At 37.5% G+C, this 15,090-nt stretch overlaps 1 protein-coding gene and 1 non-coding gene across 2 annotated transcripts in view; both read left to right on the top strand.

Moving 5' to 3' along the window:
• Obp93a (Odorant-binding protein 93a) overlaps positions 1–15,090 on the top strand; it is a 288,764-nt gene that overhangs the window by 157,925 nt on the left and 115,749 nt on the right. The gene's annotated exons all lie outside the window — the stretch shown is intronic.
• On the top strand, positions 5,361–5,432 carry TRNAY-AUA (transfer RNA tyrosine (anticodon AUA)). The gene has a single exon. It is a non-coding gene; the product is annotated as a tRNA-Tyr (tRNA).

Raw genomic sequence — 15,090 nt, 5'->3', positions numbered from 1 at the left:
TCTCGTCCCAGCACCATACAGTTACGTGCATATAGTGTAAGCAGAACTACGGTCATTGTTGTGACGGTGATTTGAATGCGCGCGTCGGAACTCGAGTATGTTGCAGTTTGAGCAACGGGCAAAAGTCACGTTCTGTCAGAAATTAGGCGAAACTGCTATAACCGATCATAACTGGAGACGAAACATGGTGTTTCCTTTACGATCCGCAACTGAAGCAACAATCCGCCACCTGGAAAACGCCATTATTTCCACGACAGAAAAATCCGCAACAAGACAGGTCAAAAGGCAAGGTGATGCTTTAACAGTTTTTTTTTTCAAATGGAATTGTTCACATAGAATTCATCCCACAAGGTGCAGCTGTAGACAAGATCCTCTACAAAGAGATTCTTGGCCGTTTACGCAATTCAATTCGTCGTAAGCGTCCTGAGCTTTGGCATAGGAAGAATTGGCTGTTGCTACACGACAACGCCCATCCTTGTCCAAGAGGAACTTGCAAGGCAACAGGTCGCTGTTTTGCCGCATCCTCCGTACTCACCTGATCTCGCACCATGCGATTTTTTTTCTCTTTCCCCTCATGAAATCAATCCTACGTGGGCGTAATTTTTATGCGGCCGAAAAGGTCATGACTGCCACAAGAGAAGTCATACGGCGTCTTCCTGCCAACATCTTTCAGCAGTGCTTCCAGCAGCTACACCAACGTTGACAGACGTGCATAGCGGCCAACGGCGACTATATTGAGGGAGGATGTCGATCTGTTTAAGTGTACGCCGTATAACGCGGCATCTTCTGAGACATCCAGATTCTTGTGGGTGCCTACCCTTCAGGCGTCAGTATCAGAGCTTAATGACTGTACCACGTATTACTGATTTGTTATGAATATGATTTCGGTGATGAATGAGGCCGGTGATATTCAGGGATGTTGTGGCCCGAATTTCCTGGAATTTTCCTTACGGTTGAGGAAAACCCCTGAAAAACCTCAACCAGGAAATCCAACCCGACCGGGAATCGTACCCGGATCCTCTGCATAACAGACCAGCATGCTTACCTCTACACCACAGAGCTGGTCTCGAAAGTTTTAAAGGGCATTTATCAACACAATATTAAACGTCATTATAATGTAGCCTATGTCATAAAGAGCATCAGAAGATCACAGATATTTATGAGTATTTAAAATCCAAATTGCAGTACCAAGGGCAATAGCAAAACGTAGTAGATACGTACGATATGGTGCAATCATTCACTACAATGATAGATGTCTGGAAATAAAATATGAGGGAAAAACAGTCCCATCATTTCCCATGCTTACAACCTCTTTCTGATATTTCTGAATCAAACTTAAATATTTATGCTCATCTAAATCTAAAAACAGAATTTCAACACCGGAGATTCGGCGATTTTAAAAATATTGCAAATTATTTCATACTTTTTGCGAATCCTTTGACCATAGACATAAACAAGGTTAAGCTGATTTACAGTGTGATACATATTTACAAACGCGGTGCAAAGACACTTGTGGTTAAATTTCTTTAAAATTCTCTCTACGGAAAAATATGTTTCTCTTAGGTCACCCTTTCTCAAACTTTTTTGAAGTGGGGACCACTTTTTTAAGTCAGAACAGTTCCGAGGACCACCTTACTCTTGTTCCCTTCGAAAGCAAATTTATAATTTTTGTAGCATATTTTAATACCAGTATACTTATATTTTAAAATAGAATTAATTAATTATAATACTTTTGTAATTATATTTTTTGTAGCCAATCACAAGTAACTTATAACAAATTCTGTGCATTGTTGATTCATCGCTTGCCTGTTAGCAGTTAGTTATTTGAAATCCTTCTTATGTGGTACACGCAGTAGTTGTCCATTCTCTGTGAAATAGTGTTCATCATAAATAATGGAAAACTGGCTTCGATCTGGATCTTTGAAAAAAAAAAAAAGAACATGATGATGCGCTTCATTTAGGCTGTACTAATAGTTAAGAAACTGTGTGTGAAGAAATATATTAATTATAGTGCCATTAAAGAAATATCTAGTCCTAGTGGTAGCTTTTCAAAGAAAAAATACTTCCGTGAATATGACAAGAGTTATTTGGAACTTGGATTTACTTGGTGTGGCAATGAGAGTGAACCAAAACCTCAGTGCGTTGTTTGTTACGAAGTGCTTTGAACGAGTGTATGAAACCCGCGAAATTGAAACGGCACTTAGAGACGAAACACGCAAGTGTAAAAAGTAAAACTGTCGGATTTTAAAATAGGCGAAGTCTAAAATTTCTTATATTGTCATCTGTAAAAACAAATAAAAAATTGAATGCAGAAACTTGCCCGATTTTCAACAAGTAAAGATGCAATTTGGCACGTTCTATTATTTGTGTACGACGTACAATACGTGCCCATTTCAATGTGCAGACTGGGTGTCGGCAAAACTATTAGGCCTAATAAAGTCATGAATACATGAAAAGATTCCTCTGTTACTTGGTCCTCTGTTATGAATTCGGGTGATCCCTGACTGGGTTACAGGCTCGGCGCCAGATATGCAGGAGAAGATGGCGAGAAACGCCACGTTCATAGTGCTTTAAATCCCTCTTTTGTTGGGAAGTGAGTAGACGAGTAGGGTAAAAAATTTCATAAAATATTACTGCTGGGAGAAAAAGTGAAAGGCGATTGCCATGTGCCATTTCCAAACTCTGAGATTTTCAGCTATAGCGTGATACGCAATTCGTTTGAATTTTTTTTTCTTCTGTCTTTTTTTAAGGACCGCAAGGGCAGAACTCTAGGACCACAAGTGATCCGCAGACCATAGTTTGAGAAACGCTGCCTTAGGTTATTTTCCGCCAATATAGCGGCTATGTTTGGTTCCACTTACATTAGCGAACTTTTTTTTCTTTTTTCAAAATTGAAACTTACAAAATCAAAACAAAGATCGCGGCTGAAAGATGGCAGTTTATTCGCTATCTTGAGATTGGCTATTTGTGACATAACCTTAGAATTCTGTGGCACCTTGAAAGTTACGGTGCAGTAAATATGAAGTTTGTGATGGCTGCACCCCACTGATGTCTGAGCGGGCCCTTAACCCAACCCACAACCATACGACGACGTCATGTGTATTGCTGGTTGCATTGCCTGATGTCATCGTGAGTACAATCCTGCCGATGACTGCCTTACGGTATGAGCACGCAATACAGGTCTGATTCTGCGGTGTGTAATTTTCTGAGTACAGCTGTGTATTGGATATTAAAAACTACAAAACTTGAGGTGGTTTGATGACATTATTACAATTAGAAATGAAATATTGTTATAGTTAATGCCATGATGTGACTTTTTCGTTAATTATACATGTTAATGCTATCTTGATGATATGAAAGTGAAACGTTTTGGGGTTATGTAAGTAGATGTAGAGAATATCTTAAATTAGATCTTCATTTCTATAATTTACTGAGTACAAAACTTACGTAAGATAATAATATTGTTATTAAAATCAAATATTTTTATAGTTGGGTCTTTTTCATAGCCTATACTTAATGGCGGTGTGGTGTAGATAATATTTATATGCGTCATTCTCTTCAGTATCGGCTCGAGAGAGCGCAAAAATTACAGTTCCTAAGGAAAGACCAAAAGGTATTACGTACTGATAAAATAAGAAGTCTACAAAATTTTGTAGTCTCCCGATCATCTCAGCAAGATCTCTTAGCAGGATAAAATGATTTTACCCTCTACATTTCAAGCTCTATATTCAGCAGCTATAGCAAGATGCTATGTCTATTGTTCGAAAGCATAGCAAATCTGAAATTGTTTAACTCTCACCTACAATCCACAATGACCTGAAATAGCTATTGCTTTACTCCCACATGAAAACCCCACTGATCGTCCTGACATTGTTACTTGCGTTTTCGCGTTGAAACTCAAAAACTGAAGGTGGATAGGTTCAACAAAAAGTATTTGGCATGAAAAAACCATTCAGAGGGGGTATGTTTTATCATTACAGAGACAAATAACTTTCAAAATGTCTGGTATTCTTCATTGAAAATAAGTCTGAAAAAAAATTATTTGAACGTCTAACCAATTTAGTTTGCAGCATTTGCTGCACAAGCCACTAGTTTTTATTGAATTGCAGTACGTAACATTCTTTTGTTCTCAGCTAAGTTATTGTTATATTTCTCATACAGAATATAGGCTATGTGCGTTTAAAATACTAGAATTACTTAATATTTAATAGGGAACGGACTTTTAGGTACCAGAATAATATTGACCGAATAATTAGCACAAGTCGAGCACTTATGTTGTAGTTTATCATTTGTTCATAACTACTACCAACATTAACTACCTAAAAACCCGTTCTAAGGAATTAATAACCTATATTAACTGGATTAAAGTTTCAATTGAAACTAAAATGTAGTATGGTTCTATTTGCACATATAATAGGCCTACTACGTGGAAGGCTTCAGTAGCATAAAACTTAAAATAAGAACGATGAAAGAGTAATGGAACGGAGAAAAATTCTCTCCGGCGCCGGGATTTGAACCCGGGTTTCCAGCTCTACGTGCTGATGCTTTATCCACTAAGCCACACCGGATACCCATCCCGGTGTCGGACAGAATCGTCTCAGTTTAAGTTCCAACTCTTGGGTTCCCTCTAGTGGCCGCCCTCTGCACTACGTCATAGATTTATTTTTATTTTAGTAGGTTATTTTACGACGCTTTATCAACATCTTAGGATATTTAGCGTCTGAATGAGATGACTGTGATAATGCCGGTGAAATGAGTCCGGGGTCCAGCACCGAAAGTTACCCAGCATTTGCTCAGCTTGGGTTGAGGGAAAACCCCGGAAGAAACCTCAACCAGGTAACTTGCCCCGACCGGGAATCGAACCCGGGCCACCTGGTTTCGCGGCCAGACGCGCTGACCGTTACTCCACAGGTGTGGACACTACGTCATAGATGTCTATGAACGTAGGAGTGAAGTCCACACATGTGCTGAGGTGCACTCGTTATGAGTGACTAGTTGGCCGGGATCCGACGGAATAAGCGCCGTCTTAAATCGCGAAGTGATTTACGCATAACATATCTCCGTTCCATTACTCTTACATCGATGATGACGCAGAATATCTGCATGGAAATATCATCTGTACTTCGGTACATTAAAATAATATATATATGATATGCGTAAATCACTTCGTGATTTAAGACGGCGCTTATTCCGTCAGATCCCGGCCAACTAGTCACTCATAACGAGTGCACCTCAGCACATGTGTGGACTTTGGTCCTATGTTCATAGACATCTATGACGTAGTGCAGAGGGCGGCCACTAGAGGGACCCCAAGAGTTGGAACTTAAACTGAGACGATTCTGTCCGACGCCGGGGAGGTATCCGGTGTGGCTTAGTGGATAAAGCATCAGCACATAAAGCTGAAAACCCGGGTTCAAATCCCGGCGCCGGAGAGAATTTTTCTCTGTTCCATTACTCTTTCATCGTATGATGACGCAGAATATCTGCATGGAAATATCATATGTACTTCGGTACATTAAAATAATATATATTAAAATAAGAAGACAAAATCACGTTTGCTTCATATTCTTATAGGTTCATGTCATTTTCAAGTTTTAAATAAAATGTAAAAAAATTACTGTAAAGACTAAGAATTAAAATATATCTTCTTACAGACATAAAGGTATAATTAATATAAAATATATCTTACTTCCCTCCATGCAACAAGGTGTAAAAAAAATTGTCAATCTGCCGCCTCTTGCATTTCGTTGCAGATTACTATTTAGCATTCTTGCTAAATGTTGCCTTGATTCCTTCGAAAATCGAAATATTCGTCTGAAATTATCGTCGTTATATAGTTACAAAGAATTATTTCTGTCTGTCATCATTGTAATCCGGGAATTTAATACTTGTAAACACAAACTTTCCTTTGACAATCATCCAGCTGATCTACTACCTCCATCTTGTATGCATGAAGCCGTGGTATTAAACCTACACCATCCGTGGTCTCTGGTTCAGACCATGGTTTCGAGCCATGGCTCAGAAAAATGCAAAAGACCTCGTTTTATAAATCCAAACGCGGTTTAAAGCCATGGTCGTGGTCTAGACCTCGTTTATGAAATCGAACCATTATGCCTATATAGCCTAATGAAATCATAATGTATAGGCCTACAGTATAAGGAGACATCAATAAAGATAAAATGTGCTGTAATTGATTTTCAGCGCTATAAAGAAGCTTTGAAATGAATCTTGACCCGACTGTCCTTTAAAAATAAATATTTCTAATATAATACGGAAGTGTATTAAATAAGTTCAAAGATATATTCTCAAACTGTCATGCGATTTATTATATTTACGCATACAAAATACAGTATAAAGGACGAACCGTAAGTAATGTCATTAATTTCAGGGAGTTATTCATTGAGATATTTCAAACAAAAACTTTATTCAATTTTGCTCGATTTGTTATTGTTTCTTTTCGAGAGAGAAAAAAATGTTTTATATGAATTATTTCATAGCATGTTTTGTGAAAAACATGGATTTAAATTCTCATTATGCTCAGTCAATTTAAGAGAGCAGTGTATTATGATAATAAATTATTGAAAGAATTTTAGTTTTATTCTTTAAACATGCAGAAATTTGATCCGAACAAATGCAAATTTTCATTGTGCAAAGGAATATAATATATGTAATAGTAATGTTACAACTACAAGAAATAAAAACAGGGATATTAATAATCATTATTTATTATACTGACATCCAAATGGAACTGACAAGACAATTCATGGTCAGAATATGAAACAATAAATAGTTAATTTTGCATATTTGAGAAACAAGAACAATGGACGTAGATTCTGGTTGTCTAATGATTCAGCAACTCTGGATGTTGTTAATGGCAGATTTCTGTTGACACAACACCTAGCTGCAGTCGTAGAAATTGTCTGTGGCTGAAGTGTGATGACTCACAACTTCATTGTAGAGGCAGCAGTTGACTATGGTTGAACTCTAATGAATGAATGAATCAATCAATCAATCAATCGTATATTAATGTCATAAGCAACAGTTTGTTGCAATAGACATAAAATATACTAAATTACAAGAGACTCACCACCTCATTGTAGTGGCAGCAGTTGTCTGTGGTTGAAGTCTAATGACTCAGCACCTCATTGTGGTGTCAGCAGTTGACACTGGTTGAAGTCTGGTGACTCAGCACCTCATTGTATTGGCAGCAGTTGACTGTGGTTAAAGTCTGATGACTCAGCACCTCATTGTAGTGGCAGCAGTTGACTGTGGTTAAAGTCTGATGACTCAGCACCTCATTATAGTGGCAGCAGTTGACTGTGGTTAAAGTCTGATGACTCAGCACCTCATTGTAGAGGCAGCAGTTGACTATGGTTGAACTCTAATGAATCAATGAATGAATGAATCAATCAATCAATCGTTTATTAATGTCATGAGCAACAGTTTGTTGCAATAGACATAAAATATACTAAATTACAAGAGACTCACCACCTCATTGTAGTGGCAGCAGTTGACTGTGGTTGAAGTCTAATGACTCAGAACCTCATTGTAGTGGCAGCAGTTGACACTGGTTGAAGTCTGGTGACTCAGCAACTCATTGTAGTGGCAGCAGTTGACTGTGGTTGAAGTCTAATGACTCAGAACCTCATTGTAGTGGCAGCAGTTGACACTGGTTGACGTCTGGTGACTCAGCACCTCATTGTAGTGGCAGCAGTTGACTGTTGTTGAAGTCTGATGACTCAGCACCTCATTGTAGTGGCAGCAGTTGACTGTGGTTAAAGTCTGATGACTCAGCACCTCATTGTAGTGGCAGCAGTTGACACTGGTTGAAGTCTGGTGACTCAGCACCTCATTGTAGTGGCAGCAGTTGACTGTGGTTAAAGTCTGATGACTCAGCACCTCATAGTAGTGGCAGCAGTTGACAGTGGTTGAAATCTGATGACTCAGCACCTCGCTGCAGTCGTAGTATATCAATTATGACTGAAGTCTAGTTACCAAATGATGTTAATAAGAATTTTATTTCTTCTTCAATGGATATAGTGTACAGATACTTTAGCTTCTATATCATTTTATTTTCTGCAGTAATTTCCAGTTTTAGAAATTGTTTTTTTGTTTTTGATTAAGTACTTCTTGTTGCATTTCTTCCTGGTAGAATGCATTTCTGTGACTCCTGGTTAGCAGCGTCCAATTTTCTTGGTATAAGATGTGTTTACACAGTTGCATTACTTCTTGGTAAACTGTAATGTTGTTTTCCTTGAGTTGAGTTTCTTGTTGACAGAAGATATTGTGGGTTGTTCTTAGTTTCATTTTCCATTCATTGAAGAATATGTTATTAAAGATAATGTTTTGCTTTAGTTGGAGCTCTTCTGAATTGGTGATGCGATTGTTTTTAATTACAGAGGAACTTTATCTCTGATGGAGAATTGATTAATGTTTTCTGTATGTTATCAATCGTGAGCTCTTGATGTAGCCTATTTCTTTAGCTTGGAAGAGTTTGGCTTCTCATGAGAAGAAATGACATGTTGTTGAGTTTATTTTAATTTTTGGACAAGAAGAATGTATTTGTTTAAAGAATTGGATTTCATTTATTAGAAATGATATATAAGGTCTGCTAGTTGATGGCTTTTGTTTGATAGGAGGAGATAATGTGATGAGTTTTTTTATTGAAGATGAAATGCTGATTTGTGCAGTTGGACTTTGTTATGTTAGAAGATATTATGATTTTTGTTGGATTTTTGATAATTTGATTGAGAAGATACTATAATGACGGTTTTAAGAGGGGAATCTGCTTCTCATAGGAGGGAATAAGTTTTTTTCACATAATAAAAGTTGTCATAGCTTTCATGAAACTAAACTTTTTTTTTCATATGATTGCGATATGATTTTTGGAATTCGAATTTTTTTTCATATGACATTTTCTTTTGTGGAGATGGTATTTTTTTCACATGGTGGCGTTCTGATTTTTAAAATGGATATGATTTTTTTTTCAAGTGGTGGCGAGTGATAATTTTGTTGAGTTATACTGAACAATCTGTTTCGTAACAGTGGCCTTGTGAATTGCTTCGTTTGTACTATATAAAATGTTTTGTAAAAGTTTACACATTTTTGTTTTTGAATTTTATGCCACTGTAGTAATCCATTATCGTCCATGTATTTCGTTTTCGTAAATACATGGGAATTACTCATAGTTTTGAGGTACATTTTGCATTTCTAGTTCTCTTTTGTTTCTTACTTTTGCCGACTCTGTTCTACAGAAAGCATAGAGGTAGGGCTCCATGCTCTCTGTACCGTGCGGAGCAAGATTGACCAATACTTGTATCATCTCGCTCCGCTTATTCAGTTCCTGGATAGACAATCCAGGTAATCGTTGAAATGAAATTGAACGGCGCATGGCCGTTTCCTATTTTTTAAGCACAGTTCATTTCCCTCCTTATGTGGAGGGAACTGAACTTAATCATTCTGCAGTCAGTTGCCCTACCAACTGATATTAGTCAACTATAATTTGAACTTACTAGTTTCATTGTGTATACAATTTCATTTCTAAATAATTTGTATAGGCAATAAGTAATATAATTCTTTGCGGTAGAATTCAAGATAAATGGGGGGATAGGTGATTGCCACATTCTTGCAATCACTGTTAATTTGGAATTTAGGTACTGATTTATTATTACAGGAATGCATGAAAACATAAATTCCCAATTCAGTTGCTCCATGGCTTGTATTACAGTGCTTGTCTTTGATTTGCTTAGCCTACTTTTAGTGACCACGTAGGGCAATTAGAAATGTTTTTTTTTTTTCAGGTGATTTTTTTTAATGTTTTTCTCACATGATTTTTTTTTTGGAGATGGTATTTTTTCACATTAATTTGGTTGAGATGGTATTCTTTCACATGGGGTTATGATTTTTTTAAATGGCTATAATGTTTTTTCAAGTAGTGGCAAGTGATAATTTAGTTCAGTTAACTTATATTCCTTTTTTTAAGAGTGGCTTCGTGAATTGATTTCGTTTGTATAGAAAATATTTAGTAAAAAGTTACATATTTTTGTTTTTTAATTTTATGCCACCGTAACAATCCATTAATGCCCATGTATTTTGTTTTCGTAAATACATGGGAATTACTCACAGTTTTGTTGAGGTACATTTTGCATTTCTAGTTCTCTTTTATATCATACTTTTGGCGACTCTGTTCTACAGAAAGCATAGAGGTAGGGCTCCATGCTCTCTGTACTGTGCGGAGCAAGATTGACCAATACTTGTATCATGTCGCTCCGCTTATTCAGTTCCTGGATAGAGAAGCCAGGTAATCATTGAAATGAAATCGAACGGCACATTGTCGTTTCGTATTTTTTGGTACAGTTCGTTTCCCTCCTCATCTCGGAGGGAACTGAAATCAGCTCCATTGTAGTCACTTGCCCTACCAACTGATGTTATTCAACTCCAATTTGTACTTACTAGCTTCATTGTGTACAGTTTCATTTTATGTGCTAAATAACCTTTATATAATGTATATGACTGCGATAAAATTCAGGATAAGTAATAATAACATAGGTGATTGCCACATTCTGGCAATCACTGTTATTTTGGAATTTTGATGTCTGCCAGTTTCTTTTTACATCAAAGTGTGGATATGTGTATAAACATTATTCGCTTGTATCAATTTTATACATATGCGTAGATATTTGAATGCATAGTACCGCCTTCATAATCTTTATTTCTCATACTAGGCCTATTGGCGGCTATAGTAATAAAAGTATTGTTTACAGAAAGCATAGAGGTAGGGCTCCATGATTTCTGTGTTGTGTCGGCCGAGATTGAGACATATTTTATCACCATATTCTGTTTATGCCTATATAGAGAAGCGTCCGGTTAACATTGAAGCCGTTCTGCAGTTTGTGACAGTTGATATCTCTCCTTATCTCGGAAAGAACTCAACTCTGCCACTTTCCAGTCAGTTGTCCTGCTAGCCCTTATTGTTCAGATCCGATTTGGACTTTTCAATGCGGTTAAATGCAACTTTCACTTCATATTTTTATGTGCTACATATGTTTATATATTTAATAATAATAATTGGCTACCATGACAGTATAAATAAATGTATCTTTCATTTCTGCTATCAGTTATTTTGTAAATTATGCTGTAGTATGTTATTCTCTAAATTTAAGTATGACTCCATAACTGACTTCAATTTGTTTCATTACGATTTAATTTCATAATTTTCACTCTGTTGTGAGGTCAAGATTTTTAGTTTACATCCCTTTAAATAATTGAGACAGAAATCCTCTTTTATTCTGTGTTGCTGCCGGAGTTCCGTGCTTCCATTCGAAACTGTGAAGTGTGTTAAGTCAGTTGGACTTTCCATTCGGGTTACGAAACCCATATCCCTATTGTGAGACAATAAAATGTTCTGATACTTTCTGTGCCTCATAAATAAAGTTTGCAAAGCACCTTCACTGAACTCCGGCAATGTAAAATAAATTAATATTTGCACTGTTCACAAAACTAGTGCCATATTCTCCCCAAACCCACCCAACCCGAACCCTAACCACCCAATCCACACCCACCCACCCTACCCCACCCCATCCCACCCATACCCGCCCCTGTACCCACCCCCTTAATCCCCATGAGGAGTTTTACCTCCATCCTCCACGGCGATCCTGCAGTTGGGAAGTGTTCCTCCCACCGCGCCGCCGGTGTACCATGAAAAGAAAGAAACTTTATGTTCAGACAAATTGTTCGCAGTCAACTAACTAAGTGTAAGCTACTTCATAAAACTAAGTCCCATAACACGAGTCGCCAAATAACGCCAACTATGACCGTGCGGTGTTATCTTGAGGGAGCCTTTGACATGTGCGGGCTGTATGGTGCATTTGAGCACATCGCACTTGTGGGCGTATGGTTTTTCAATGACTTCTTTTTACGACGTTTTACCAACTGCTATGATTACGTGAAGCTACTTGTGGCTCCATATTGGACGTAGACGATAGCAGTCATTCTAGACTTGCTGTATAATGGTCGCAACTTGTGCAGCCAACCACTGTACATACATTGTACATAACATGTTCGACGTTAAGTGAAGCTACTTGTGGCTCCATATTGACGTAGACGATAGCAGTCATTCTAGACTTGCTGTATAATGGTCGCAACTTGTGCAGCCAACCACTGTACATACATTGTACATAACATGTTCGACGTTAAGTGGAGCTACTTGTGGCTCCATATTGACGTAGACGATAGCAGTCATTCTAGACTTGCTGTATAATGGTCGCAACTTGTGCAACCAACCACTGTACATACATTGTACATAACATGTTCGACGTTAAGTGGAGCTACTTGTGGCTCCCAGAGTTCACTAGATGCGACCAATTTCTGCTTGTCTGCACATACACACCCGCACATTGTCACTGTTTTGGTACTTTGGAATCATGCCACAGTGTTAATCGCAGGATTAAATATCTTTGAGCTGGCGACTGAGTCAGTATTTTTCATTTAATTTCGTCGGTGAAGGACGACAGGTCTGCTGTCTGTCGGAGAAACATCACAACTGGTAAATTGTACTCTCCTCCTTTGAGAGGAAAGAGCATTAAGAGGCAAACCTCTGAAAAGCCTATCAAAAATAACTTTACTAGCTCGCAAAACAGGAAGGTCTCCACTCAAGTATTTTATTTATAATGGTCATTGACTAGACTTGCAGCTAGAGCTGCGGTTCTTAATATCGCCCTCTATATTGAGCATATGCCTGATCGTATGAAGTGAGGTTGAGAACTAACATTTAAGCCTTGTTTGCATGCTTGTGTTTTCAGAGTAGTGGTTAAATAACATGATATTGTTAACGTACATTAACTTCAGCGTCTTGGTGAACATTTTGTGAGGAATATGAACCATTACTGAAGGTATAAGGCTCTGTTCTTCATCAGGTCTTTTAGACAGTGTGAGATCACAGCTTAAGGCATGGCGGTGGGAAGGAATATGGAACTAATTCTGATTAAAATCATTTCTTGTATTAATATTTTCTTTTCAAAGCATCTTTTACTAAGCTTACATGTATTCTCCCAGCACGTAGGCCTTATGAGGACAGATACTGTTGTAAACAAAACAGTGAAAAGATTATTCCTGTCTTCGTTAATTAGGATGTCATGTCATGTCACAAGAATACAATTGAAATAAATTAAATTTAATACGTGAAATATACAGGGATGATTAGGATTAAATAAAATTACACAGGCGACGGTTATGAGTATGTACAGGCCAGAAAGTTCAAAGTGTAATCGACAATACGGTAATAAGAGCCATTGCACTCCAAAGGGAAATTATTCATACTGATAATTATTATAGGCTATTTAAATTATGTGCATATGAGAACAAAGTCTATATAATTTCAGAATTCCATAACTCAGACTTCTGGAATACCTCGAAAATTGTATCTTATTTTTAAAAAAATCAGGGTTTTGCTATGTCGGGAACATAGCCATGGGTTTTACGTGAATACTTCTGTCTTAAGTGGAGAGATCTAGACGAGATCTTTCGTTTGGTACAAAGATTAGCGTGCTACCGCATCGAAATCGCGAGATATAGTGCCCTGAAATTATCCCCTATGCTTAAAATGATCGCCAATACAATAGTTATCATCGGAAGCATATTTTAACGGCCAGTTTGGATACGCCTGGGTCATATTCACTACCTGAAGAGTGAAATTATTATTAAATCAATGCCTCTTTATTCATTTGAATTCGCTTTATTGTGTGGAATGAAAGAGTGCATCATCATCATGATTCTCAACTCTTCGGTTTCACCCAAGTGTAAGCTGATCTCGTTGTCTTTGTGAACTTCGTATCGTCCTGTAGATGGGGGTGATATTGAACACTCTAATTTTAAGAGCCTGTTCCTACACAGCTTAATTACATTGAATTTTATATTTTCCGGTACCAATTTCTGCCACCTAACTAAAGATGAGCCTTGTAGGACTGCAGGACGATATCAAGTTAACTATATCGCGATGTTTGTCGAAGGTAAATAGTATGAAGGGTGGGGGAGTGGTTGCGTACAGGCATGCGACTCAGGCAACAGAACATATTTGCGTTGTGTAGTGGACAGAGCTCCAGAGTTATCTGCATTACCTATCTTACGTAACGTATAATATTTATAATGGCTGAAGCATCAAATATACCAATAGTAAACAAGGTGATGGAGAAATTAGGCACATAAAATTTCGCAGTAAGTGGGGTAACTATCATAATATGAAATTTATGTAGCACAGAAATTAAAGGTACGAAACGTAAATTCGTAACACAACATTGCAACACGAAACAACATAAAGCACAGATGACAGTTTAACTGAGGAAGGAGGATAAGAATCGCGTGTAAGTTACAATTCAATGTGTACCACACAAAAAGAGATTTTTCACGTTTTATGTAAAATGATGGTATGTGTCAATATACCAGTAGCCTAAATAACGTTGAAAATACACACTTTGAAACTTTATGCGAAAATACGTGAAAAGGGAACTCCGTAGTCAATCAACTTTACTTAAATAATCTACTATATACCGAAATGCTATGATGATGTTATATCTCGCATACGACTAAGTGTAGGAGATAGTAAAATATAGGTTTCCATCTATGGAAGCACAGACACCGATGCAAGATTTGTTGCAATGTCGTTACGGGCATTCTTTCACCAGACAAACCCAATAAAACTTTATTACCTCTGAAATTCGTGAGAAAGTGGATCATTTAAATAGAATCAAAGTTTTTCAAATGCCTATGACCCTCTTATGGCCAGACGAAATAAAAAATGATAATGTAGTTATTTTCATCACGAATGCTACATGTTGAAAGCAGATAAGGAACTTCAACTACTTTAGCCGAAAGTTATCCTAGCCCATGGGCTACATCGAATAGCCAAAGAAGTTTCCTCCTGCTACAGTGATGTGAACAGTTTCATATCGAATGTCAAATAAATATTTTTAAGGCACCAAGTCGGGTTACGAAATTCAGAGAAATGGTTCCTGGAATCCCTCCACTGCCGTAACCCATTGCAATGAGATGGACAAAGCTGGATACTGCAGTCTATATTGCTACACATTATAAAAG

Source organism: Periplaneta americana, chromosome 2, assembly GCF_040183065.1.
Source record: "Periplaneta americana isolate PAMFEO1 chromosome 2, P.americana_PAMFEO1_priV1, whole genome shotgun sequence".
Classification (NCBI taxonomy): domain Eukaryota; kingdom Metazoa; phylum Arthropoda; class Insecta; order Blattodea; family Blattidae; genus Periplaneta; species Periplaneta americana.
The sequence above is the reverse complement of the archived record's forward strand: the minus strand, read 5'-3'. Positions and strand labels throughout refer to the sequence as shown.